This window comes from Anomaloglossus baeobatrachus, chromosome 10 (genome assembly GCF_048569485.1).
Source record: "Anomaloglossus baeobatrachus isolate aAnoBae1 chromosome 10, aAnoBae1.hap1, whole genome shotgun sequence".
In the NCBI taxonomy this organism is placed as follows: domain Eukaryota; kingdom Metazoa; phylum Chordata; class Amphibia; order Anura; family Aromobatidae; genus Anomaloglossus; species Anomaloglossus baeobatrachus.
Window position 1 is genome coordinate 37197308 of NC_134362.1, and position 22722 is coordinate 37220029.

Here is a 22722-nt window from a genome sequence, read left to right on the forward strand (position 1 = left end):
GGCCCCAGCTTATAGGCCAAAAAAGTGGTGACAGGTTCCCTTTAATAGGTGATGATGACTTCCTGTAGTTCACAGAACTTCAAACTGACTTCCTGTTTGCACATTCCAGCATGTAGTGGACTGGTGGTCACACAGGCGCTCACCTGGCACTAGTTCCTATAATGAAGGAAGGAAAATGCATCGATAAAACTGAGCTTGCCTGAAACAAATTACACAGCAAGGATGTCATTGCTGAGATACCAGCTTACGGGCAAAAAAGGAATTGCTGGAGTACCACCTTAAATAAATGAGTTCTGAAGCCCCAACCCACTTTTTTTTTTGTAGCACAGGGGAATCATAAATATGGCGTTCGGCCAGAAAACTGGCATAAATACAATGCTATATCTGCCGCAATGTGATACAGAAAATCAGCTCTGGAATACAAGCAAGGAAGCAATGCAGAGAAAAATGAGGTCAAGAATACAGCAAGCAAACACACAGAACATTTTGATGAATATTTGCATGCTGAAGAGCTATAATGTACCTGAAATTAGTGCATCTTCAGCCTCATCCAAATGCATTTCAAATGTAGACTATCAGATGAAAATGGAAGGAAAAGTGGACCTAGTCTACTTCATTCTGCCCTTCCTCTGTGATACAGGTCACTATATTTGCCTAATTCTTGGCCACATACTTTCAGGCTTCTTTGTATGTCCCCTTATCATAATAGAGCTGAGCAAATCTCCTGAAATGCGTTTCAGGCAAATTAGCTCGGTTTGAATAAAATGTGTCCAAATTGGTGAGAGAATACATTTATTATACTGTACGCTTTCCCGCGACCAAAAAGCATAATCCATTACAGAGAGGGAAGGGGTTAAAACAAAACCATTTACCTGTCCTAGGTCCTCACCTGTGTCTTACGCCACCTTCATAGCTACTCTGCTCCCCAGTCCTCTACACAGGTCTCTTCATGAGATCATGATGTCAAGCCCAACGCACGTCATTGACCGCATTGGTGTAATGTCTGCCTGGAACCACAATCTTCCAGAGATTTGATGTTCCTTGCCTGCTGTCCTGATGAAGGGAGCTGTGACTCCTGAAACGTGTTGACCTGTGCATGCCATTAAAAGAAGCATAAATCTCCTTCCGAATCCATTGAGTCCTTGGCACGGATTTACAACCCATTTCCTGTTTACTCTCTGTTATGGAACCACAATCTTGGGATGGCTGTCAAGGACACTCTAGAGGCTAGCCACCCACTAAGCAGGATCCCGAAAACCCCGAAATCCTTTAACCTTTATAAAGGGATCTGGAATTACTAATGGGCCCCAGAGATCGCTATCTGTAGAAGGCTGCAATTCAAAAGCAGGGTCAAACCAGGAGATAGAGAAAAGGAACAAAATCAGCAGACAAGGGCGCAGTCAGGAAATAAGGCTAAGGTCAAAACTGGAGATACAGCGAGGTACAAAAACGCCAGCCAGGAGAGTAGCCAGAGAGCAGGCAGAGGTCAAAACCGGAGATACAGCGAGGTACAAAAACGTCAGGCAGGAGAGTAGTCAGAGAGCAGGCAGAGGTCAAAACCGGAAATACAGTGAGGTACAAAAACGTCAGGCAGGAGAGTAGTCAGAGAGCACGCAGAGGTCAAAACCGGAGATACAGCGAGGTACAAAAACGTCAGGCAGGAGAGTAGTCAGAGAGCAGGCAGAGGTCAAAACCGGAGATACAGTGAGGTACAAAAACGTCAGGCAGGAGAGTAGCCAGAGAACAGGCAGGGGTCAAAACACAGGGATCAATATACAGAGCAGGGTGAGAACCAGACACAAGCAGGATAAACTAGACTCTATATCTGGCGGTGACCAGCAGACAGGAAAAGGAATAAGAAGGGTCTGGTGCCTACCCATTGGCTGTGGCTGAACGGCGGTAACTTCAGCTGTAAGGCACACACCACCACAGTCAGCCCTGCAGGTCCAAGGAAACCCAGTTTAGTGGATGGACAGAGCCTGCGCCCACCAGTCACTGGTACTTACTCCTCCCATATCACCAGCACTGCCCATGGCAGGAAGACGGTGGCGCCTGGTGACCGAAGCAGTCTCAGAAGCGGACTCTGGTGGAGATGTAACAACTGGGAGAACGAAAGAGACCTACACAGAAGACCGTGAAGCTAAATATTTGTTGAGATGGTGTAAAGAGTGAACGGAAGGCCTAAAGTAGGCATCATTTGTTTTTTTTTGTTTGTTTTTTCAAACTCCTTTATGGCCGTCAAAAAGATCCAACAACAAGGATCCTACTAGCCATCATTTAGTGGATTCATACAAAACAAAGGAAAAAAAATACAATGAAAACATTTTTCCCAACATAAATCCAAAATATACAGTGTAAGAGAAAGGGAGCATTTCACGTCGGTCAATCAGTGGTTGGCAGACCTTTTTGGCACAAATGATGTGACACTGACCGCTTCTGCAGTACTATGTATCATAGATTTGGTGATAGGAAGACCAAAGCCTAACCATTTTCACATGTTTATCTAATATGGTCGCCTTCATGGTCCATGTACATACGATAATTTCAGGATGAGTAGCAGATCTCCTGACGTGAACACAACAGCCTTATATGAAGCTGATAAGTTCAGGTCAGGAGACCAGCGACCAGTCTGGAAATCAGTCTCCATATATGGACCATAAAACTTAGATGGGTCAAACAAGCATAAAGGGAAAATTGTGTGGGTTCATATTTGACAATAGTCCTCATTAGTGATGAGCAAGTGTTGTTGGCACAGCTTGATATTCGATTGGGCATCAGGTTGCTCGAATTACTCGGTACTGAACTGAGTATCTTTTGAGTGCTCGACATGCTCCATTCCCCACCCAGAGAGAAGGAGAGGGATAGAAAACAGTTTTTCCATCTTCCGGAAAAATTCTTGAGTTTCCAATTGACTTCCGTTATGCTTGGTACTTGAGTCAAGCCTGTCCAAACATCCAACCTGCTAAATTCGAGTACTCAAGTAGTTGAGTGGTTGCTCATTGTAACACTCCCGACCAGCGAGCGGGATTAGTGGACCCATTGAACCACAGGGGGGACCTGGGTTATCTAAGCACCTACCGCACTTATCTAAGCACCTACCGCAAGATGGACGCCAGGTACTACTCCCAGGGCAGTGATCAGGACTGTGACAGCTGACCCCGAGGACAGATGATGTACTCTGGTATAAGCACATGTGCACACAGCTACAGGCGGGATGTCTGAGGCACAGAGGCAGGTGGGTAGGGACAGATATGGTGGGCACAGCATGGACAGATGGGTATGGGAAGGCAGACTCAGGTACAAGTGACAGACACAGCAATAACATGACCTGACAACCAGCTAGACAGACAGGACTCCCACTAAATAAAGGTGTTGCACAGGCACCTCCCCTAATGGGAGGGTGCCTTAAATATATAGTGCCTCTCAGCCATAGGCTAAGAGGCATTTCTTAGAAATAGCGCGCCGGCCAGTATGCATGCGCATGTTAGGTGCACTACTGGGAATCCTGTGCCCAGGAGGTGAAGAAGGCAGGAAAGCACGTGAGAGGCCATGCGGCAGCAGGGGAGAATGGGACCCCCTTGTTGCGGTAAGTTGGCATCCCTAGAGGGAAGCCGGCGCTACAGTCATCACTAGTCCTGGTCTTACCAAGACAGGCATATAGAACTGTAAAAGAAAAATTGATGAGGCTATGCAAAATCATAGGCACCGAAATTTAGAACAAAACTTCTAAGAGAAACCGATTTAGTCAAAAATATAACAAGTTTTATTATTTAAAATGAATACCAACAGGCAGAGAGCCTAGAAAAGGGGCATCACATGTACAAATATTATAAAAAGATCAAGGACAGGTATCACTGCACAGGTATAAAATTCACAAGTATAATGTCTATAATAGGCATGCAAGAACACAGGGCTTAACCCTGTGGTGTCTATTTAGTAATGTAAATGATAATGGACACATATAATACCGATCATCAGTAATGTTAAAGGCCAGAACAATATGCACTATAATCAGCACTCACATGGGTATATGTAGTAGTAATGGCTGTAATGTACAGTGTAAGAAAATGTTATGGAAAGGTGTACATTTGCAGCACTAATTTTAGTTTACATGGCCTGTTATATAAAAGTATCTAAGACAGATGTATATAAAAAGCGCTTAACTAGAGACATGGTAGATGTAAAGTAGAAGATTTTTACCTGTGCAGACGGAGACCTGTGCTCACATGTGACGCCAGCCCCGACGCGCACGTTTCGGCGTCACCTCCGTCAGGAAGCCCCAACAGGTCTTCCTCTGCACAGGTAAAAATCTTCTACTTTACATCTACCATGAATTTACGTAGGAACACAAATGTAAAACATTTTGACTCAAACCGATTCTCTACAGATCGATCCACTCTTCTCTATTCACAGGCAATCCTGAATTATCCTGAGATGGGCTTACACGTCTTGGATTTTGCACAGCGGATATTGGTGGGTTTCATACAGTGACTGTTGGAGAGCAGCCAAGCTCTATGACTGTGGGGCCATATGTTCTGCTCAAAAAAAAACAAAACACCATGAAATTATTCAATCCATGATCCATTGTCAAAGATGATATGGAGCACTGATGAATGCAAACTTGCAAATGAGCCTTTTTAGGAAAATCTAACATTTATTTAAAGCTGGATTCCTTTGTGTTAATGTTGAAATTTGCTGAAGTCTTTTACATTGGACTGCAGAAGTCGTTCATATTACTCTCCCCCACCCAGGGAGCAGGCCAGAAGCCCAGTAAAGAAAACTCCACATATAGGCACATACAAGGGTAAACGGAAGCTCGTGCACACTGCACACAAACATAAAGGAGGGACAATATGTGAACTGGGAAGTAACGTTCAATTGGAGAACTCACACACCACGCAGAACCGCAGTTTGTAGATCACCATAGAACTGGATAACCACAGGAACCGAGGTAGCAAAAGCTATATCCGGCACTCAGCCTCAGAATCCAGAACCTTATAAAGGGTAAAGGCGGCTGAGGGTGGTAAGCAGCAGCCTGAGCTTCCAGTAAATGATCACAAGCCAGTAAAAATTAACTTCTACTGTACTGGAGAGCAGTGAAGCCAGAACCAGCCAAAGCCCATGACAGGCTGCGCAACTCTGGGAACAGAGTCTGACGTCACCATGACACCCAGCGAGTGCAACACCGAACCCTGCACAACAGCATTGTTCTATTCATTTCAATAGAGCTGGCCTTCAATATGGCACACAACTGATAGACAGATGCGGTGTTTGACTCTGCAGTATGAACAGAGCCCGACACCGCCATGACACCCAGCGCATGCAACGCCGAACACCGCACAACAGCATTGTGCTATTCACTTCAATAGAGATGGGCTTCAATATGAAACACAACTGATAGCGAGATGTGGTGCTGGACTCTGCAGTGTGAACAGAGCCCGCCGCCGCCATGACACCCAGAAAGTGCAAAGCCGAACACCGCACGACAGCATTGTTGTATTAACTTCAATAGAGCTGGCCTACAATACGGAACACAACTGATAGACAGCTGGACTCTGCAGTGTGAACAGAGCCCGACGACGCCATGACACCTAGCGATTGCAATGCCAAACACTGCACGACAGCATTGTTCTATTCACTTCAAAATTGCTGGCCTTCAGTACGGCACACAACGGATAGACAGATGTGGTGTTTGACTCTGCAGTGTGAACAGAGCCCGACGCCGCCATGACACCCAGTGAGTTCAACGCCAAACACCGCATAACAGCATTGTACTATTCACTTCAATAGAGCTGGCCTTCAATATGGCACACAACTGTTAGACATATCCTTTAAAAGTGTTGTCTAATATTCTTTCTTCAGGAGCACACTGCTCCTTTGCCTCCCAGCTTCCTGCCTTGTAGGGGAGTAGTGTGCTCCTGAGGATTGACTTTTTGTACCACCAGTATGGTTGCACCACCGGTCTGAATTTTGTGATCTCCAATGCTGCATGCTAAGCCATCGTTGCTTCTTCTTCATCGGAGAAGCACAGGGTCACTGAGGCTTACCGGACCAGTAAAGTATCTGCAAGCGAACAATTTTCCAGTGCCAAGGAAATTTGCCACCTCGACTGTAGAACTGGCTAGTAAACTTGGCCAAGAATAGTAAACTGCAGAATCAAAAATGTGCCCATTTTTGAGAATGGAGAAGACTTTTAACAAGAGGTAAATTGAAAAATTGCTTATTTTTACATTTGATTTTGCAATTTAATCCATATATGAAGAATTTTTTCTTCTTACCCCTACATCCATACTGGGTTTGTGAAAGGTGGAGTATTTCCATCTGTGGATTATTGAATTGTGCATCATTGCCGCTCTGTTCTCATCTGGATCAGATCAATGTCTGAACTCTGTGTTATGAAGATTTATTTTCCCGCTGATTAGAAATTGTTCATTCCTTGTTAGTAAGTGACAGCAGAGACGCTCGGCATTGGCGTCTATTCCGGCGTTACCGTGCATGCAAGCATTGATCCCTATGGATTGTCTCATGGTGTAGTAATGCAGTGCACGCTAACACATCTGACTAACTGGTTGGGGACCAAAATCTGCAAAGATATGTTACTAATTCATGTTCCGAAATATTCATGTATGTATATTGATGTGATCTACATATTTATTTTTCTCCTCGAACTCTATTAAATTTTCATACTTCAGATTAATGATCTGGCCCCTCATTGTGCCATGATTCATGTTAGGTTCCCCCTTTGTGGCGTCCCCAGAAATTTCTATCTGCACATACGACTGACTTTGTGCATATTTTAAAAACGGATCTATCGACCAGATTTCACAAAAGCCATTGCATACATAATGAAATAGATATGGTATACCTGGTGAGGCTGTTGTACTTACTTTGAAAATATATGTTAGAAATAGCTGTTTGTGTCGCAACGTCAATGTTTTGTGCTGCACCATCATTTTATCAGGAAAGAAAAATTTCCAGCGCAGTCCAACTTGTCATATAAAAAATCATCTTTATTGGTCAATCCATAAAAAAGGGGGTTTACAAGCGGTCAGCAAGATATGGCATAGAAGTTATTCAGACCCCACAAAGCTACGCGTTTCGACGTGAGTCTTAATCATGCTTTGAGAGCATGATTAAGACTCACGTCGAAACGCGTAGCTTTGTGGGGTCTGAATAACTTCTATGCCATATCTTGCTGACCGCTTGTAAACCCCCTTTTTTATGGATTGACCAATAAAGATGATTTTTTATATGACAAGTTGGACTGCGCTGGAAATTTTTCTTTCCTGATTCCTTCATGGCAGCCTAGCCTTCCGTGCGCATCCCTGGAAATACAGCGGATCACAGCAACTCGGTGAGCTTAATTTTCTCTTTTGCTTTACCATCATTTTATGTTATAGAATATTTGTATACTATTTCTACATATTTGGCTCACTGATCTTGAAAGTTGTAGGGATATTCCCATTGTAATGATATCTGTGCAGAAAGGAATTGTAAAGAAATATGCAGCTTCATGTTTCAATTTACCATTGTTTTCTCAATATTTAATTTCTTCTATCTCATTCTTTGTGGCTCTCTGCCAAGAGAATGGGCCATTTTTCAATTTAAGCTGGCTGGGATCTCGGGAATGAGCAGGACTTGTTATACAGCGCAGCTTATTTCCCCCAGTCCAGCTGCTGAGGGGAATCATGGCAATCACATTTACATACGCAACAAAGCTACAGGCCTAACTGTCTGTCAACCAGGAGTGCTGCCCACCCACCAACCAGGACTTCTGCCTACCTACCAAGAATTCTGCCCACCTAACAACCCAGAGCATTACCCATCCACCAACCAGGAGCACTGTCCACCTACAAACTAGAAGCTCTTCTAACCTACCTATCAAGAAACCTGTCCACCCACCAACCAGGAGTGCTGTCCACCTACCACCTAGGAGCATTGCCCACCCACCAACCAGGAGCGCTGCCCATGTAAAAACCCAGAGCATTACCCATCGACCGACCAGGAGCACTGTACACCTACCAACTAGAAGCTCTGCTCACCTACATACCAAGAATACTGCCCACCCACCAACAAGGAGTGCTGCCCACCTACTAACCAGGAGCGCTGCCCACCTACCAACCAGGAGAGCTGCCCACCTACCAACCTGGAGTGCTGTCCACCTACCACCCAGGAGAGCTGCCCGCCTACCAACCTGGAGCACTACCCATCCACCGATCAGGAGAGCTGTGTACCTACAAACTAGGAGCTCTGCCCACCTATCTACGAAGAAACACTGCCCACCCATCATCCAGAAGTACTGCCCATCCACCAACCAGGAGTGTTGCCCACCTACCAACCAGGAGTGCTGTCCACCTACCACCCAGGAGAGCTGCCCGCCTACCAACCTGGAGCACTACCCATCCACCGATCAGGAGAGCTGTGTACCTACAAACTAGGAGCTCTGCCCACCTATCTACGAAGAAACACTGCCCACCCATCATCCAGAAGTACTGCCCATCCACCAACCAGGAGTGTTGCCCACCTACCAACCAGGAGTGCTGTCCACCCACCAACCAGGAGTGCTGTCCACGTACCGACCCAGAGCATTACCCATCCACCAACCAGGAGCACTGTACACCTACCAACTAGAAGCTCTGCTCACCTACATACCAAGAATACTGCCCACCCACCAACAAGGAGTGCTGCCCACCTACTAACCAGGAGCGCTGCCCACCTACCAACCAGGAGAGCTGCCCACCTACCAACCTGGAGCATTACCCATCCACCAACCAGGAGAACTGTGTAAATACCAACTAGGAGCTCTGCCCACCTACCTACCAAGAAACACTGCCCACCCACCAACCAGGAGTACTGCCCACCTACCAACCAGAAGTGCTGCCCACCTACCAACCAGGAGTGCTGCCCACCTACAAACCCGGAGCATTACCCATACACCAACAAAGAGTGCTGCCCATCTACCTACCAAAAACGTTACCCACATACCAACCAGGAGTGTTGCCCACTTACCAACCAGGAGCAGTGCTCACCTACCAAACAGGAGCACTGCCCACCCATCAACCAGGAGTGCTACCCACCTACTAACTATTAGTGCTGCTGATCTTTCAAGCAGGTTTTCTGCCACTACGTACCAGGAGCGCTGCCCACCCATCAACCAGAAGCGGTGCCCACCTACAAGCCAGGAGCGCTGCCCATCCACCAACCAGGAGTGTTGCCCACCCATCAACCAGGCGCACTGCCCACCCACTTAACATGAGTGCTGCCCTCCCACCAACCAAGAAGTCGGAAGGCTGGGCAGCAGTACTGTGCTGAAAGGAAGTATTTTTTCAGAATAGCTACTTAAGAAATATTACTTAAAGAGACACTATTTAATCATTGATGACCTATCATTAGGATAGGTCATAAATTTCTGTCCAGCTGCATCTGACAACCTGCACCCCCGCCGATCAGCTGTTCTCAGTCCTGGCGGCAGCAGCAGGTGGTCGGAGAGGATCCATTCTGGAGCTACTCAATTTTCTGATATCGGCCGCAGCTGGGTACTGCACATCCGCCTCTCATTCAAATCAATAGGAGGCGAATGTGTAGTACCCGGCTGTGACCGCTACCAAAAGACGGAGCAGCTCCGGAATTGAGCATTTCCGGCGGCTTACTGCCCCCACCGGCATCAAGAACAGATGGGACAATCAGACATTGATGACCTATCCTAAGGGGCACTTTGCACACTACGACATCGCAGGTGCGATGTCGGTGGGGTCAAATTGAAAGTGACGCACATCCGGCGTTGCAGGCGATATCATAGTGTGTAAAGCCTTTTTGATACGATTAACGAGCGCAAAATCGTCGTAATCGTATCATCGGTGTAGCCTCAGTCATTTCCATAATTTAGAAATGACCGATGTTACGATGTTGTTCCTCGTTCCTGCGGCAGCACACATCGCTGTGTGTGAAGCCGCAGGAGCGAGGAACATCTCCTACCTGCGTCCTGCGGCTCACGCCAGCTATGTGGAAGGAAGGAGGTGGGCGAGATGTTTACGTCCCGCTCATCTCCGCCCCTCCGCTTCTATTGGCCGCCTGCCGTGTGACGTCGCTATGATGCCGCACGACCCGCCCCCTTAATAAGGAGGCGTTTCGCCGGCCAGAGCAAAGTCGCAGGGCAGGTGAGTGCATGTGAAGCTGGCGTAGCGATAATGTTCACTACGCCAACTATCACCATGATAACGCAGCTGCGACAGGGGCAGGGACTATCGCGCTCGGCATCGCAGCATCGGCTTGGGATGTTGTAGTGTGCAAAGTGCCCCTAAGGCTAAGCCATCAATGTAAAAATAGTGGCCAACCTCTTTAACACTCAACACTTTTTTTTTTCCTGAATGTATTTTGGTTATGTAACATAATATTAGCAAATTAACCTAACTTAATATTCCAGCATTTATTCAATCGACCAAACTGAATATTTAACTGATTGGACACAGCCAGACTTGATTGCGGCCTTTTCTGTTGCAGCCACAGATTAGCGATCTCCTGTGACTCACAACCGGTTGGAAGTTGTGGTTTTACAACAGCTGAAAAGCTACAGGTTGGGGACAACTGTCATCTATTGACCCTTCTCGTAAGTCTCTAGTCACACCTTGTGGTCATATATAATGATGAAAAAAATGTATTTGATGGTAAAATATGAATACAACCAAAGAGTGTACAAGAACTCATGGGTCATGATGAATGATTAAATGTGATTCCAAAATAGATGAGTAAATAAAAGCCTGAAATAAAAAAAGCTACCCGAGTTACAAAGCAACGTGTAAAGTTATTAAAAACGCACATTAGACTATAAAGTAAAAAAGTTACAAATATTATGAAGCCCCCCCTTCCAAGAAGACTAAAGCTGGCCATACCCATGAGATAGCTGTTGTCGGAACAATTGTTGACCAACCGGTATCTCTTCTGACGTCCCTATACACATGAGCGTTCGGTCCAGCATTCATATGTTATTAGTGAGCAGCAGAAAAGACACCTCTGGAGGCCACTTATTTCTCTGAAAAGAAAAGGATTGAGTGCTGAAAGTCCACCTGCCCAATTTTTCTCTCTCCCTATATTACCTATCGGGGAAGAGTTAGGACAACCTCCTGCTGGTAGGCCAATTCTAACGAAATCGGTGGTGTCAGCCAACTTTTTACTAATGAGTATAGGGACTTTGGCCTTCAATACACTCTCAAAATATATACTAGTTCCAAGGTCAACCTAAAAAGCCAACCTAACCGCATGTCCTCTAACTAAAGGGGTCATCAACCTGTTCTCCATCCAACCATAAATAACCAGAAAATACCATAACTTCCCCAAATCATACAGTCCATTCTGCTTTGAACACCAGATACAAGATCATCCCTAGGACTAACTCATATACTATTTCCAAAATGTCTTTTTTAGGCTTTCGTCATTCTAGAGCAGAACCTCTACTATCGTGGATACTCAGTACAAAGGGCAACATGATAACAACACATGAATACCATGGTGGCAAATATAAAAGAAAGACCAGAAAAAAAAAAGAGGCAGAAGAAAAAATAAGAAAAAAAGGGATCACCCTACTATAAACAAATTCATCTATTAAATATATTCAGTCATCTCAATAAAATTGAGACAAGACTTTGTGTAAATGGTTGACTTTGAGCCCTACTCTGTCCACACCACACTATTTAGTAAATTACAACCCAATGACATCAATTCTAATCAAAGTTGATAATTTGATGGCTGCACTATTTCATTAATGCCAGCAATAGTTTACCTATACCTAGCGATGTTGCGAGCGATAGCACCCGCCCCGTCATATGTGCGATATGTGTTGATCACTGCCGTAGCGAACATTATCGCTACGGCAGCGTCACATGCACATACCTTGTCAGCGACGTCGAACAATCAATCCCTCAAGGGGGAGGTGCGTTCGGTGTTATAGCGACGTCACTGCGGAGTCACTAAGCAGCCGGCAAATAGAAGCCAATAGAAGCAGAGGGGCGGAGATGAGCGGGACGTAACATCCTGCCCACCTCCTTCCTTCCTTCCTTCTTTTCCAGTGGACGCAGGTAAGGAGATATTCGTTGCTCCTGCGGTGTCACACATAGCGATGTGTGGTGCCGCAGGAACGACGAACAACATCGCTACTCACCAGACAACGATATTTGTTTTTTGGACGACCTCTCCAACACCAACGATTTTTACCACTTTTGTGATCGTAGAAGGTCGCTTGTACGTGTCACACGCTGCGATGTCACTAACAACGCTGGATGTGCGTCACAAACACCATGACCCCGACGATAAATCGTTAGCGATATCGCAGCGTGTAAAGCCCCCTTTAGTCTCTTACTGTTTATTCCTGTGAGTTTGCAGTATGTCTAAGTTTTGAATTTCCCCTGTCTGTCTTTAATATTTGTCACCATCAGACTGCTTGACTGGGGGGGGGGGGGGGGTGGATTTAGTCAGGAGAACAGCCAGGCACAGTACTCAGGCATCTCAACCATTAGGGGTAACCCTAAGGTTAGGAATAGTCTAGGGTCCCATTGCATGTGGGACAGCATAAGAGTGTCCCTCCCTATCTTGCAGTCACATCATGACAATATGCCGCCAATGCTCCAATTGGTTCTTTTAATTTCTATCTTTGTTTTCTGGGCCTCTGACCACTTTCCCAAGAGTTTTCTATTCACTAAGCCCTATGTCATCACATGAGATATAATCAGTAGTCATCATTATGCATCATGCTGGGGGTGGTCACGTTGGCCGTCATTGACATGCTTTGCACCTGGAACAGTGACTGCTGGATAGGTATGGAATCACTGTAGGATTAGTGACTTTTTTTATTTACTCTCTTCCCATACTCTAAAATCCAACAAAAAAAATGGCCAACCGGTTGCTATTTTGCTGAATTTGCCTTTAATTGATTTACTCACCCATAAAGCTTTCTCAATATTAGTTTACACAAATTTTGTAAAATCCACAAAAAGAAGGGAAATACAGACTACCAATACCATTTGACCAGAAACGAAGAAGGCTGTCATTAGCTTATCAAAAAACCAAGACAGTGTAATAAAACCAGCGGACAAGGGGTGGATACAGTGATCCTCAACAGGGATGATTATATAGAAGGCAAAAATAACATATTGTCTGATACACAATATTATGGATCCCACGTAGAGTATACGAGAAAACGGGAGGAATTCAAAGTTCTGAAATTTGGTCAAGGAATCCTAAACAATACAATAATATTCATGACCCAACGTTATCTAATATATAAAGCTGAGTGTATGTATGTATGTATGTATGTGTGAATGTATATGTGTATGTCCGCTAAAGGAATCCACACAGTCGCATTTACAATGATGACATTTTGCACAGACACTCCATGTGACCCAGGGAACGTCGTAGACTATGTTTTGATGGGAAAATTTAACCCCGCGCTTTACAGTTACTCTCCAAAAAACCTGCCTACATTAAAGTGAATGGAGCCTGGAACTACTGGTTATTAATAGGAGCTGTGATTGGTTGCTATAGAAACAAAGGACATTCATAGTATAAGAGCTTATGTGTGAGATAAAAAGATGTTGGTGGGGAGACGGATAAAGAGAGACAGACAGAGACACACGGGGAGAGACAGACGGGGTAAGAGACAAACGGGGCAAGAGACAAATGGAGCAAGAGGCAAATGGGGTAACACACAGATGGGGTAAGAGACAGACCTGGAAAGAGAGAGACAGACAGAGACACACGGGGAAAGAGACACACAGAGACAGACAGGGAAAGAGACAGACGGGGAAAGAGACAGACGGGAAAGAGACAAACAGGGAAAGAGACAGACGGGGAAAGAGACAGACGGGGAAAGAGACAGACAGGAAAAGAGACAGATGGGGAAAAAGACGCGGAAAGAGACAGATGGGGAAAGCGACAGACAGGAAAAGAGACAGACGAGGAAAGAGACAGACGGGGAAAGAGAGAGACAGACAGACATAGAGACAGACACAGACACAGAGAGACAGACAGACACAGAGACAGAGACAGATAGACTGATACAAAAACAGACAGAGACATAGACACAGACAGACAAGGAATGAGACAGACAAGGAAACAGACAGACAGACAGCGACACACAGACAGAGACTGGGGGAGAGACAGTGACAGTTACTATCCAGGGCAACGCCGGGTACTACAGCTATTTAAAAGATAAAAATAAATCCCACCCAACAAGAATTTCCAATAAAAATATTCCCTATCAGCTGATTAGCCCATTATATAAACATAATATTACAGACATATGTCACATACGAAAAAGATTCATTCCGGAACTAAACAGATCTTAAATGTGAACAAAAAGATATTCCAGTAAGTATAGATGTAATAACACTGTACAGAAACATCCCGTATGCACCAAGGGCTCATTTTATCACCAAAGTATCAGGTTTCATCTTAGAGAATCATTTTTCTTGCTTTCAATCTAAGATTTGCAGACAGATTAATGGTACGGCAATGGGTACCAGATTTGGTCTGAGCTATGCAAATCTCTTTATGGAGGAGTTAAAAAAATAAAAAAAGAAGAACACATCATAAACTATCATATCTTCAGTAGTAAGATAAATTTCTTTTGCAGCTACATAGATGATTTATTCATCATATGGAAGGAAAGTCAGCAGGAACTAACTGAATCTGTTCAAACTATTAATAAAAAACAGTTGTTGGTAGAGATGAGATGTAATTTTTTTACGTTTTGCACTGTGCAATTTAGTTGCATTACAAGAAATTTTCTGCTCTACCAAATTACAAAAACAATTAAAATAGTCAAAATATACCATGTTAATAAGGTTTCCAAACATACTATTACGTAACAGTATATATATTTTCAAAATGTTTCGATAACTCTTGGCCATAATTTCTCTATATTTTTGATTTCCACACTGCTCAAAAGAAATGTAATTAGTTATGACAGTTAATGGCAAAAAGGGTTGTCAACTCAATACTCCTACATGACTTCTTCAATGCTTGGAAACCCCGATAGAGGTCAACAACATTTAGACACTAGAACATTTATATGATGCAAAATCGAATTTGTGTCATATTTTTGGGAATTTGTTGGAGTTGGCAAAGTCAAACAATTTGCAAATTGCTTCATGAGAATCGCCTAAAATGGCTGTCACTATTTTACAAATAACTTCCGCCTGAGAAGGATCACATTAATTTGAGAAAAGTCAGGTGGGCATCTCCCTAATGCCTTGCAGCTATCAATCAGTAAGGACCATCATAGCCTGGATAAAAGTAAAATCAGGGAATGCAGCAGCCATAAGGAATCAGGATACTGAGAAGACGTCACAAAGCTCCCAAATCATCGATAAAAATAGCAACCAAAAATCCTGAAACACTGAAGAAACAACCGTATTTTTTGGATTATAAGATGCACTTTTCCTTCCAAAAATTTGGGAGGAAAATGAGGGGTGCATCTTATTATGCGAATGTAGCTTACCAGGAGGGGGAGAATGGGTGCTGTGCTGGCTGCGGGGTGCTATGCTGGCTGCAGTGTGGGCTGTCGCACTGGGGGTAACAACAGCATTATCAGATGTAGTGTGCACCAAAAAGAAAAAAACCTACTTACCCTCCGCCAGAAGTGATCTGTTTATGGCTGACTGCATGTGGGCAGATTCCTGAACTGCCCAATTAGTGACTTCCATTTGGGTTCAGGTCAAGTCCGGGTCTCAAATCAAACTTTATCTAAACTCCAGCTGAACCCGGCGAACTGAACTTGCACGGGTCAACTTATCTCTATTCATCAGTAGAGAGTACCTCTTGCCATTTTTCCACATCTTAATATAAAGCTTTTAGTGTGCAATTCTTCTATTAAGACCATTTCAGATCAGACTTCTCTGAACAGTAGATGGGCGAAGCTGGTCCAACTGGTTTCTGACAGTTCTGAGTTGATGGCACTGCCGGACATCTTTCGATTTCAAAAGGAAGTAACATGATATGTCTTTCATCTGCTGCACTAAGTATCTTTGACCAACCAATGCATCTACAGTCCTTTACTTTGTCCATTTCTTGGTACCCTCAATGCTGAGAAATCCAAGAAACTACTTATTCATTAAGGAGTAGTATCAATCAGGCATCTGATTGGTTGCAAATGTATTCTGTAGCTGGACATCAACCCCAAATATACAGCCAATGTCATTAAGAGCAATGGACGTATGTGTGCAAGTCTACATCCACAGAAGATCTGTGGTTGGTTTTGCAAGATGTTTGGAACAACCTCCCTGCCCAATTCCTTCAAAAACTGTGTAAGTGACTAGTGTACCTGGAAGAATTGATGCTTTGATGCTGTTTTGAAGGCAAATTGCGGTTACTGGTTGTATCAATCATCTGTCATGTAATGTTCGGCTCTGCACATACCTGCTGGCACAGCGCCGTCAGACTCTATTCACACCACAGAATCTGACAAGCAACCTGAAGCTTCAGGATTGTTCAGCCAGAGCCGGGTGTTGGCTAGTTCAGGTTCACTGGTCTTCAGCTCTTCAGGAGTTAATTCCTGCAGACTTGTGAGCAGGACCAAAGAGCTCAGGTTGCTATTTGCCATGTGCAGCTGTCTTCTCCCTATTTAAGGCATGATCTCTTTCAGTATGCGCCAATGATAGCTTCAGCATAAGCTCCAGCAGTCCCGGTCTTGGTGGTTATCATATTCATGGTGATCCGTGTTGCGTTTTTGAGTGGTGTGATCGTTCCCCTGTTGATTGTTACTTCCTTCTATTTTTCGTTGTACCCCAGTACACATTATCTCTCCTGTGTGTTTTGAGTGCTGTGTATACAAGTTTTCGTTCTCCCTTGTTCGTGTTTTTTGTGTGGTTGTGTCATTGTGTTTACCAGCCCACCCCAAGGGTGTGGGAGAGAGGGAGTAAAATCAGGGCTGGGACAGAAGTTAGGGTAATGCTTGGGGCTCGGACTTGGCTACCATCAAGCCTACCTCTGAGATAAGGAACAGCGCAGTGTCTCAAGTCTGAGGGTCAGCCTAGGGGGCCCAATCCTGTCATTACATACCCAGTGACATTATCACACAAAATGATTCCAAGTCAACTATATTGTTCTACCCCATTACTGGTGGAGACTGGGAGATGTCTTCTGAGTGGGGATATGGAGGAAATGCGTAAAAGTCTCTTGATATGGAGGAATCATCACCAGTAAACAATGAGCTCGCTGTCGGCTGTGAATCACTGCCGTGCAAAAGATTGACTTAATGGGCCATAAAAGACAAGTAAAATCCGTGCCCGTAATTGCTGCTGTTGACTGTGGATTACAACTTACAGCACAATGTCATTTCCAAGGAGCGGAGCACGGTCTCTGCCATGTGAATTTATAAAGAAAGATTGATTTTTCTTCGGAAGAGAAACAAAATTATATTCTTGTAGATATCATACCTTTTAATGGCTAACAAATATAAAATAAATGATGTCACAAAGCGAGCTTTCCAGACTTCTTGGATCTTTTCAAAAAGATCTCTTCATAGTCTAAAAAGGTCGCTTTGAAAAATTGGTTATTTTTGTTAGCCATTAAAAGGCATATCTGTGACCTTTAAAACATCAGTGCCATTTTAGTGCCCTCTAAATAAAAATATCCACCCATGCTGTGCCCTAAATCATTATCTGCACCTCACTGTGCTTCTTGAACAAAAAAAAAATTACGCACACTGCCCCTTTATGATACATGGCCTCTACACTATCCTCTCCTATAAAATATCACCTCCACACCAACCCACCTGATGTGCTAGGGCCACTAAAGTGTTCACCCTTATGAATTAAAAAATTGTCACACTGTACCCCCTTATTATGGCCCACATGCTGTCCCCCTGCCACACTATTCCTGAATTATGAACTATGGCCTCCCCATCTTCACAATGCTCTCCAACTATGCCCTCACACTGTCCCTCCTTTTACATAGTTCCCCCTTATTGTACCCTCACACTGTCCCTCCTTCTATATACTGCCCCCTTACTGTGTCCTCACACTGTCCCTCCCGCTACATAATGCCCCCATACTGTGTCCTCACACTGTCTCTCCTACCACATACTGCCCCCTTACTGTGTCCTCACACTGTCCCTCCCGCTACATAATGCCCCCATACTGTGTCCTCACACTGTCTCTCCTACCACATACTGCCCCCTTACTGTGTCCTCACACTGTCCCTCCTTCTACATACTGCCCCCTTACTGTGTCCTCACACTGTCCCTCCCTCTACATACTGCCCTCTTACTGTACCCTCACACTGTCTCTCCTACCACATACCGCCCCCTTACTGTGTCCTCACAATGTCCCTCCTTCTACATACTGCCCCCTTACTGTGTCCTCACACTGTCCCCCTCTACATACTGCCCCCTTACTGTGTCCTCACACTGTCTCTCCTTCCACATACTGCCACCTTACTGTGTCCTCACATTATCCCTCCTTCTACATACTGCCCCCTTACTGTGTCCTCACACTGTCTCTCCTTCCACATACTGCCCCCTTACTGTGTCCTCACACTGTCCCTCCTTCCAGATACTGCCCCCTTACTGTGTCCTCACACTATACATCCTTCTACATAGTGCCCCTTTACTGTGCCCTCACATTGCCCGTCTTTCTGTAACTACCCACACATACTGTCCTTTTACACTGTCCCTCCATATGTATGCTTCCCTCCAAACTGTGCCCTCACACTGCCCCTCTTTCTGCATACAGCCCCTTACACTGTGCCCTCACACTGCTCCTCCTTCTACATACTACCCTCTCACACTGTCCCTCCTTCTACATAGTGCCCCCTTACTGTGCCCTCACATTGCCCCTCCTTCTGTATACTGCCCACACAATGTACCCTTACACTGTCCCTCCATTTGTATGCTGCCTTCATACTGTTCCCTCACACTGCCCCTCTTTCTGTATACAGCCTCTCATAATGTGCCCTCACACTGTTCCTCCTTCTGCTTACTGCCCCCCTCACACTACCCGACGTTATGTATACTGCCAACACATAATCTGCCCTCACACTATCTCTCACTCTCTATACTACCCACACATCCTGTGTCTTCACACTGCCCCTTCTTCTTTATACTGTCCCTCCTTCTGTATACTGCCAAACAAACTGTGCCCTCACACTGCCCCTCTTTCTGTATACTACCCACAAATACTGTGCCCTCAAACTGCCCCTTCTGTATACTACCAACCCAACAGGCTGAAATTAATTCTGATAAATGTTAATGTTAATTCTGACCAATGTTCATTATTATTTTAAATCAATTGTATTACTTAATAATGTGCAGAATTAAGTATGCTGATATCCCCTTATGTGCAGTATGAGCCCACACACATTCCACACCCCTATATACTGTATGAACCCACACACAGCCCTTTACATACAGTATGAGCCCCCACACAGCCTCCTATATACATTATGAACCCCACATAACCTCCTATATACAGTATGAGCCCCCACATAGTCTCCATATACAGTATGAGCCCCCACATAGCCCTTATATACAGTATGAACCCCTTCATAGCCACTCTATTTACAATATGAGCCCCCCAAATAACCCTTCTACTTACAGTATGAGCCCAAACATAGCCTTCTAAATACTTTAAGCCCCTACATAACTTCCTATATACAGTATGAGCCTCCACATAGCCTCCTCTATACAGTATGAGTCCCACATAGCCCCCTATATACATTGAACCACCATACAGCCCCTATATACAATATGAGCCCCCAAATAGCCCCTCTATATACATTTTCTGAGACCCCACATAGCCCCTATCTATACAGGGTGAGCCCCCACATAACCTTCTATATACTGTCTGAGCCCCCACATAGTCTCCTATATACAAAAAAGCACTACTTACTCAACTCGCTCCTGTTCCCCCAGCGCTCTGCTCCTGCCTCCGGTTCACTGACAATCCTCACAGCACAAGTGATGATGTGATGTCATCACGTTTGCTGTGCCTCATGCTGATTGGTGGAAGATGGAGCAAGAGGCCCCTCCTCTACCAAATTGTTCACTGCTGTCTGCATCCAGTAATTGTAAATAGCGGTGGGCAGCAGACGGGCGACGAGGAGGACACGGTGCAGCCCATGGTCCCCTCAACTGTCTCGGTCTGTGGACCAGACTGGAATAGCGGGAGTGCAAGTCGTTGCCCACACCCTGCACTTTGTTCAGCCCTAATCTATAGGGTGCTTTACACGCTTTGGCATCGCTACCGATATATCGTCGGGGTCACGTCGTTAGTGACGCACATCCGGCGCCGGTAGCAACATCGCAGCGTGTGACACCAAGGAGCGGCGATCAACGATTGCAAAATCGTCCAAAAACGGTGATCGTTGACACATCACTCCTTTCCTTAATATCGTTGCTGCTGCAGGTACGATGTCGTTCATCGTTCCTGCGGCAGCACACATCGCTATGTGTGACACCGCCGGAGCGACGAACATCACCTTACCTGCGTCCACCAGCAATGCGGAAGGAAGGAGGTGGGCGGGATGTTACGTCCCGCTCATCTCCGCCCCTCCGCTTCTATTGGCTGGCCGCACAACCCGCCCCCTTAGAAAAAAGGTGGTTCGCCGGCCAGAGCGATGTCGCAGGGAAGGTAAGTCCGTGTGATGGGTGTAAGCGATGTTGTGCGGCACGGGCAGCGATTTGCCCGTGTCGCTCAACCGACGGGTGGCGGGTACGCTCGCTAGCGAGATCGCAGCGTGTAAAGTAACCTTATGGGTTAGTTCACATGTCCGTTTTTTTGTCTTCTGACCAAGTGGTACGTGCAAAATCACAGAGACTTGCCTAATAATGATCTGAGTCTCCGATCAAACGCGCCAGTGCAAGTCTATAGATCCACGAAATAAAGTAACAAACCGGATGTCATCCATTTGCATCCATTTATCACGGATTGTTGAGAATAGTCCAACAAAAATTAATGAGAAACCGTGACACTGACCAAACTCTGATGACGTTGATCAAAAGCACCGATGAAACCCCAACTGATTTTTGCATTCGAGAAAAATCACTGATGTCTGAATAATCCCGTAACGAGAACATAGTTAATTAATTAAGTCCTATCCTGCCTCATGCTACATTGAACCGGAATAATGTAGCACAATGTTTGAAAGAGAAAAATCATGCCCAAAAAAGTTTAACCTTTCTTATCCTTTTGTTGTTCCCTAGTGTAACCCTCCTTAGAATAGGCACATGGCTATCTTACGGCTCCGAACAAACTCTGAGATACACTTTCTACCCCAAGCGAATACATGTTGAAGACTGCAAAGCGGAACACTGTGCGAAACTGACAGGTTTCATGTGGAAATATATTGCTCAGTGAAGTGGAACCTTCAGGAGGTCACACGGATTTGGCGGCTGCGGTTGTACGTGGACGATTCTTTGTAGCATAAATACCTGCAACAACGTGAAAAACTACAAAGGATCAAAAATGGATCTTTAAAAAACAAAAAAAATACTAGAGAAGCTTGAGTTAAAACGGGTGCAGGAGGCTCCTTACCAGATACGTCAGACAGCTGTGAGGGCGTTGGATGCTCAGCGCTATGATTCCTACAATGCATGGATGACTTCTAGGCTCTCAATATGCTCGTCCACCCCTGCAGGAAATCAAGATGAAATCACATTAGCACAATGCAATCACCAAACCAGCTGAAAGTACGAATACTAAAGGCATAATGCAGAAAATGTCGACACTTTGGGAGAAATTCAGCAATGCCGTGCAAGATTACTGCAGCTATTTGTGCCGAAAACCAGCTGTCATGACTAGCACCATATTTAAAAAGTAACCGTCATTTTAATTTTTAGTTAATAAATCAATAGTACACATCAAAATATGCAACTTTGTAATATAACAACTTTGTAATATATCAGAGAAATTTGCTTATTTCTCCACCGGGACTGATCTTTCATTCTCAAAATTCTTAATTCCTGAGTAAAATCTGTCTTCAGTGAATACAGATTTTTATATTACCAAGATAGGAGATGGCAGCTGGCTTTTATAAGATTCTATGCAGAAAGGAGGGGGAGGAGTTCTGCATCTACCTCCTCCCTCTGACTCTAGTGCTTCCATCTGTCTCTAGCCCCTCCTTTTATCTCTTGTTCCTCTCTCTGTCTCTAGCTTCTCCCATTACCTCTAGCACTTCCTTCTGCCTTTAGCTCCTCCCTTTGCCTCCAGCTCCTCTCTCTGCCTCTAGCTCCTCTCTCTGCCTCTAGCACTTCCTTCTGCCTCTAGCTGCTTCCTCTTCCTCTAGCTCCTCCCATTACCTTTAGCTCCTCTTTCTGCCTTTAGTGCTTCTCTATGCCTTTTTCTCCTCCCTCTGTATCTAGCTCTGCCCTCTGCCTCTAGTACTTTCTTCTACCTCTAGTTCCTCCTTCTGTCTCTAGCTCCTCCCTCTCCCTCTAGCTCCTCCCTTTGCCTTTAGCTCCTCTCTCCACTTCTAGCCCCTCCCTCTGCCTCTAGCTCCTCTCTCTGTATCTAGCTCCACCCTCTGTCTCTAGTTCTCCCCTCTGCCTCTAGCTTCTCCCTCTGCCTCTAGCTCTTCCCTCTGCCTCTAGACCCTTCCTCTGCCTCTAAACCCTCCCTCTGCCTCTAAACCCTCCCCTCTGCCTCTAGCTTCTCCCTCTGCCTGTAGCTCTCCCCTCTGCCTCTAGACCCTCCCTCTGCCTCTAGCTCCTCTCTCTGCCTCTAGCGTCTCCTACCT

General features: G+C 45.1%; 1 protein-coding gene across 16 annotated transcripts in view; it reads right to left on the reverse strand.

Moving 5' to 3' along the window:
- Positions 1-22722, reverse strand: part of NRXN2 (neurexin 2) — a 955311-nt gene that overhangs the window by 743633 nt on the left and 188956 nt on the right. For all 16 annotated transcript variants that reach the window (XM_075326071.1, XM_075326065.1, XM_075326063.1 and 13 more), the window contains exon 2: positions 21522-21618. The gene's annotated coding sequence lies outside the window, so the exon portion shown is untranslated. The remainder of the gene's footprint in view (positions 1-21521; positions 21619-22722) is intronic.